Source organism: Biomphalaria glabrata, chromosome 15, assembly GCF_947242115.1.
Source record: "Biomphalaria glabrata chromosome 15, xgBioGlab47.1, whole genome shotgun sequence".
Lineage (NCBI taxonomy): Eukaryota > Metazoa > Mollusca > Gastropoda > Planorbidae > Biomphalaria > Biomphalaria glabrata.
The window spans coordinates 24,963,386-24,970,856 of NC_074725.1; positions in this window are offsets into that span (position 1 = coordinate 24,963,386).

Consider the following 7,471-nt stretch of genomic DNA (forward strand, 5'->3'; position numbering starts at 1 on the left):
GGGGTTCCAGGTGAAGGTTTGTCTTGTGATGTTGGATGCAGATTTGTGAATGGTGTGGCTCTACTTCAAATATTTATCATCCAGCTTGAAGAATCTAAAGTCTAAAGATGTTGCAAATTGATCACAGTTACTGATTTACGTGATCGGAACAGTAGTGAAACTACTGCTCAGAACAAGATCTACATCTAGTCTAGAATCTATAATAAATCTCTACATATCTACAAACTTGGATTTAACATCTAGACTAAATCTATAAATAAGAATCTACTTTACAAAAAAGAGGATACAAGTGAATTTCACGTGCTTTCTCGCCAGCAAACCATCGATATTTTTATTGAAATAAGGTTTTTCCACTAGGTCTTATTCAATAAACGAAATTGCCAAACTAGTGAATCGTAAATTCGTCATCGTTGATTGTAAGTATTTCTTCATCCAGGTAAGTTTTGGAAAAACTTCGCTTGCATGAAGCCACGCCTACCACAACAGTTAAAAAAAAATATGCGAATCAAGATGGCATTATTCGGGGACTGACATTTGTTTTTATAAAACTCTAAAGCTCAAAAGATTCTTGTTTTGGAAGTTCGAATACTTCTGGAGAAACAGCGACAATTACTTGAAGCCACAAGACAAAATTTGTTTTTGTCTATGTCGCTGGGAGAACCATCGAGAATGATTTAAATCTGAGGATTCAATAAAGGCGACTAAAATTCATATTTATCATGACGTTGTTCTTATGGGGCTATTATTTCATGAACAATACGGTCCAAGGAATGTATTTTCACCAGTATCTCTTTCTTGTGTGTTTATGGAAAATCTATCTTCATCTTTTTTCTTTTTTTTTTCCTTGTGGCAAAATTGTCTTTGAGGCTCTGTATGACAGTGTACCATAAAATTTTGACCCAGATTTTAGTTGTTAGGTGCACTGTTGAAAATAATAGAAAATATTTGCTTTTTAAACGTTCTGTATTTTTTGTTTGTTTTGTTTTGTTTTCTTGAGCACTTATATTTCAATAAATTGTTTTTATTTTGTTGGGGCATGTACGTATTCGTTCTCTCAGGAATGGATCGTACTTGGATAGTAATTTCACTCCAGGATCATAGACTTATATATACTATATCTAGACGGGACATGGAGACTTTTTAACACTACAAAAAATGTCGTGAAAGTATTTTAGAAAGTTTGATCAAGGCTTTGTTTTGTAAAGTAGTTAAAAGAAGTATAGGCTATTTTTTTTTTCAATCCTAATCTATGTAACATGTGATTTAATTTTTAGATCTAGATCTAGTAAATGAATATAAAAAAATGAGAGTACTCTCGTCTCATAATTATTATTTTGCAATTTTTAGATACATAATCTTCTTTATCAAAAGACTGAATGCAGCACTAAATTTTGATAATTTTTTTTTGTGTATTTTTGATAATCAATTACTAGATCTAGATCTAAAAAATAAAATTATATGTTACATAGGTTAGGGTTGAAAAAAAAAACTTTGTTCATGATCGATCAGTCGCGGATAAGAATTTATTTCCGGTTTCCAGTTTACTAGTATAAATAAGTCTATGTCCAGGATATTTATTTTATTTTGTACTCCCAATTCTTCTTTAGCGATACCCACGGAGTGCCAGATTCTGCTTTAAGAGATAACACGTGATGTCCAAGATTCTCTACAGATAATCTATCCACATTTTCCCCTCTTGCTTATTTAAATCTTAAGCCTTGCTGTCATTATTGCCTAGTCACAGACAAACTTCAATTCCCTCCAAGCAAGTGATGTGTAGCTGAGAGGCTAAAACGCTTGGTTACGACTTGGCCACCTTAGTTACTACTTCTTCAAGACTTGCTGATCTCCTTCTCGACAGGTCTGGGAAACCCAAAATTCTTGACCTGTATGGCGACATTTATCCACTACGCAAGACAGCAGGGTTTCTGTCCAGGGCTTTTGCAAGAGAGGATTTGAGCCTGTGACAGGCTGGCGAATGTGACGTGTGTTTGGCGCGTTTAATGTCTAGGGGATGATTATTTTTGAAAATATCACACACCAACCTATCAGCATATAAATCGGGAGCAGGCACGAGACAAGCAATGAAAAAGAGATACAAAGTTAAAAATTGAAGAATATTTATTTACATAAATATTTACATAGAAGAATAAAAAAAGGGGGAGGGTTTACATCTATCTCTAATCAATACTATATTTAATCATCACTCTTGCACTTAATAAGAGGGTATGTAACTTTGTCTTCTGAACTTAGCTAGTTTTCCTGTTGATGTCGCAGCTGGCTGTGATCCTGGCTTGAGGTTCTGCAGCTGGAGGTGGCGCTCTAGCGGGTAGAGGGTCGCCGCTGATACAGTTCTTGTGGAGTCTCAATCCAAAGTTCTGATATCTGTAGTGGCCGGCTACCGTGGGCACAAGAGTACTGCGAGCAGAGCGGATCTGCCGTGGGCAGCGTAGTTAACAGGATAAGTCCAGTGAGTTACGAAGTTCAGGTGGAGCTATGACGTCTCGCACAAACTCTGGATCTATAGGGACGTCGTGCCTAATGGGTTGACAAGTGGACTGTCAATTAGGCAGGCAAGTAGAGCCGGTAGCACCAAGTAAATCGTTGAGTAGATCCAAGTAGGCAGTAGATGATACTCAATAACAATTAGGCGGTAGAGCAGTGCTGAATAGCACTAAGTACGAAGGCAATAGGCGATTCTCAATAGCAAATAGGCTGAGAGAGGCTGCGGATAAATAAAGTCAAGTTAGGACATGTCTCTCATGAATCTTATTGATGCCCTCGACTGAGGTGCATTCGTCAGATTGGTAAAATTGCTTTTGAGCACAATGGGGAGATGATGACAAATGGGATTTGGAAAATAGATGTCTGATAGTAGCAATATAAAATGTACCTAAAAGGGAAAATAATAATCTCAATGAAACAACACACGTTGGAAAGAGAAAAAAAGGGGGGGGGCGGAATGGGCAATGGTCAGCGACCATGACGGTTTGTTTACATACGGCCGTCGGCAGAGAACAATGGAGCGCGCTTGAATTGAGAGAGTGTCCGTTTAAGGGGCGCAACTCTCGTTAGAGTAAAATGAGTAAAGGGGAGATGATTTATATATCTTCTCTAAGCGCAGTATTAGTGCGCTAGTAAAATTATCAAGGTGGTCAGCCGAGATAAAGGAAATAAAATAAGATATACATGGTTGCATCAACGATCAATTGAGCAACGTAGCATTAATAGATTAATGCAATACATAAATATATACATATGCCATGTTTATGTTTTCTACTTACGACAGTGAGAAATACACAATGCAATAATTAAATATAAATGAAATAATAAAATACACATGATAATATCCAGTGAGAAATATACACAGAGTAATTAAGATGGAACTTGTGATTAAGTTCGGCTTACCACCAGGTATTCCTCTAAGAGTAAGAATAAATGAAGTAGTCCAGACTCGATTGCTCATCTAGAATGAGAAATGAAAGAGTGTCTGTCCCGCCTTATTCTACCTTATATAGGCCTGGGAAAAGGTGGGTGGAAACAGGAAATGGGATCGACCAAAGATTATCTCTCACGTGGGTGAAGTCTGACAAAAGTTGCACCTTGGAGCGTCACGAGGCGTGTTGACCCGAGTAATCTCTTTGATCAAAGAGAGACGTGGGAGAAAGGTGGGGGGAAGAAAGATTGGTTTGCATTCCACCCAAGGTGGTGTCAACCGCGACCGTCAGACATCCGGCGGGTAAGACCAAAGAGACTGTGTGTTTATCTTTCCCCGATCAAGGGGAGATAAGTGAAAGCCATGGCCTAGTGCTCGCCAAGGTGGTGGACTGAGTCTAGCCTGGAGAGGAAACGGTGGGGCCGGTGAAGAAATTGGGGATAGGACGGGGAAATAACTAAAATAAAATAAATAAATAATAAATATTAATAATTAATGCTGTGATAAAATAGAGTGACATTGACAGAAAGCTTTTGACTTGTCACAGAGCCTCTCAAGCCCTCACTCTAATGGAGTTTGATGATGATGATGATGACTACGTCTTCGTTTTCATTTGACATATCGGAGGGTTCAGATCAGTAATCCTGTATGAGATAAACTGCGTAGTGGTTTCCAGATCTGGCAGTTCTCCGTATAGTTTTGTTCTATAAGAAGGTTTTGGGGCCAGAGTCTTTTTGGGGCCTCTTGATATCTTGGAGTGTTGGCAAGTAATTTTTATTTTTTGATCACTGCTCCTGGCTCCAAAAGCAGAGATAAAAGAACCACAAGCTCATTTGTGTGGGCTCCTTCGAGGCGGAGAGCCTGGCCCCCTATCTGTGCTGCGGGATACATATATGAGGTTGCGTGTAAATGTGTTATGCGCCAGGCCCAGGAGGCCCATTGACTCCAGCTTCGACCTGCTTTTCTTTCTGGGTATGCTCCTTTAGTCTTTGATCAGCCAAGATCATCTGCCAGGCAGCAGTTGTTTTATTTCGGAGCTGTTTCCCCACCACCACCATCACCACCACCACTGGTCCATAAAAGAGATTGGACTATTACTAATAAGTAATTTTTAAAAAAGTATTAACTTGTCCATAACTAGTGCATTGAACAATGAAGTAAAATCATGTTACATCATGTAAGATTTTTTAAAACAATGTGCAAAAGTGCGCTCCTTCAGAGATTTACATCAATCTTGAAAAATTGTATTCAAGCTACAGCTTACATTTAATATAATTTAAGAAAGAATAGAGGACATAAAAAATTACAAAAACAAATAAATTTGTTTTTTTAAATGTAATTACTATGTGCAGTTTTACTGAGAAAATTTGTCCTCATTTCGATGCCACCCACCACTTGATGCCCCGTACGGCCCGCACATTGATAGCTACGCCACTGCACTCAGTCTAAGACACAATCTCAGGCCAGTATTTATTCAATGCTATTCTAATGTACTAGTTTAGAGAGTATGTTAGTTTTGTTAGACAAATATATTGTGTATTGTTTTTAGCGACGGTAAAAGTAGTGACGTAGTAGACTTAGGCGAACGAGACCAACATGGCGTTCATCTAGACATAGTCGTAGACTGTTTTGAATAGTAGTTAAAGATAGCGATGTTTTAGGAAGACTTGACGGATTTCCCAGTGATAAATAAAGTACCATTGTATACAAGTGAAACTATTATTAAGTATATTTCTATTTTGTAATGTTCTTAGGCTAATTTACAGTAATAATTAGTAAGAAGCGAAGTCAGATGATATTAGCCCACAACATTATTTTGGCGACTCCGACGAGATCGAAGAACGCCACAACATTATTTTGACGACCCAGAGACGAGATCGAAGAACGTCAGAACATTGCCTGAAGTGAGCCAGAATTTTTTTTTTAAGCAGATGAACTAGAGTTCGTGGGACATTGAGAAGTAGACAGTTTTACTTCGCTGTTAAGTAAGTTATTCGTTGTGAAGTACAGTATTTTGAGCGGCGCTCGTTATTAACTTTGCAAGGTCGTCGAAGTTGCCGTTAAAATCATTTTGCCAGTTAGACAGTGATGTATAGAAGACGTCATTCTTCTAAAGTACTAGTCTAAATCCACTAGATCTACACACGACTGATGGTATACCCTACTGCCAGTGGCGTAGCAAGGTACCCGTGGGCCCGGGTTCAAGAACATCTTGGTGGGCCCCCCCTCTAGCTAATAAGACAAATTTAATGTTTGAAAAAAAAATGAGTAATCTAAATGTAAAGACATTCCAATGTAAAGATCGTACCTTTTTTTAAAATAAGTAATTATGTCATAACGTTTGATTCAGTTAGGACTGCTTATAAGTAATAGTGTCTTAAAAGTCAATGTTTTTACAACTTCTTAACAGAGTAAAACGACTTAAAAGTGTTTCTAATGAACAAACAAATGTTCTACCTAAGTTATAATGTGGGCCCTAACTGACCATGAGTCATGGGCCCAAGCGTAATGAGCTCCTTCGCGCCATGGTTGTTACGCCACAGCTGTGGGCTCCTACTATTAGTCGTGGGCCCGGATTCATTGAACCCCTTTGCGCCATGGATGCTACGCCACTGACTAGTAGGCTACTGCGCAGACTGTGACGTTGGATCCAGGGTCCGTACAGGAGAGACAGACAGAAAGAGAAAGTCCATCGTAGCTGTCGGAAAGGGGGGGGGGCAAGTCTAGGGTATGCTGCTTACTATACTTGCGTTGAGTTCCCGGGTTCCCCCCCCCCCACACACACACACCTGAACAGTGTAAACCAAAATAAAGAATACTAGCATATGAACCACGAAATATAAATTGAATAAGAATAAATGCCATCGAAGATAAGATCGAACTAAATCATCGATCATACAACAATTGATCAAAACGAACAAAGTTTATTAATAATTGTAAAGTAACAAGATATTTCATATGTATCAATTTTATGGTGGTGAACAGGCCATTAATAATTGTTCAAGTAACAATAACACACCTTCCACACGCACACTCCATCTCGGCGCCCTACAAAACAGCAACTTCATACACCTCAAACAGTGCTAGCTAAAGACATGGCTCCAAGGGCGAAAACGCGACACGCTTTTCCATAGCCCCAAGCCTAGCACCCTGAAACGAAAAGTAAACCTAGATCTAGCGATGCCGCTACAACAAAGAACTTTTCAATAGCGACAACCGTACCGAAAGATCAGCCAACTTAATAAACCTACGTACTTACGTACCGTTAAAACGGGGAAACAGACAATCAGCTAACACAAAAGCTCCTATCAATGTCAAATACACATTTGTTTCCGGAGTCAGAGATAATAATTGATACAATTATTGACTATTGTGTTTCTTTACTTTATCTTCATCTCTGATATTACCTTTATACATTATATTATTAGTCGAAGTAGTGAGAACCACTCTAGTCATCAAGAGCTGGTATTAAGTTCTTGACAGAAAAACAAACTCTCTTTTGTACTCTTGTAGGTTAGACGATAGACTTTCAAACCGATAACAAAAAAAAAAAAAAAAACTTCGAATGGATGGTTTTGAGGTCATACAATGAGAATAAGTGGGATTGGCATCGTATTGGTCTCAAAATCAACCACCGCAAGAAAAGAAACAAACAAACTTCAAATGGATGGTTTTGAGGTCATACAATGAGAATAAGAGGGATTGGCATCGTATTGGTCTCAAAATCAACCACCGCAAGAAAAGAAACAAACAAACTTCAAATGGATGGTTTTGAGGTCATACGATGAGAATAAGTGGGATTGGCATCGTATTGATTTAAAAATCAACCACCGCAAGAAAAGAAACAAACAAACAAAGAAATTTCGAATGGATGGTTTTAAGGTCATACGATGAGAATGAGTGGGATTGGCATCGTATTGGTTTCAAAATCAACCACCGCAAAAAAAGAAACAAACTTCGAATGGATGGTTTTGAGGTCATACGATGAAAATGAGTGGGCATTGGCGTCGTATTGGTTTCAAAATCAACCACCAC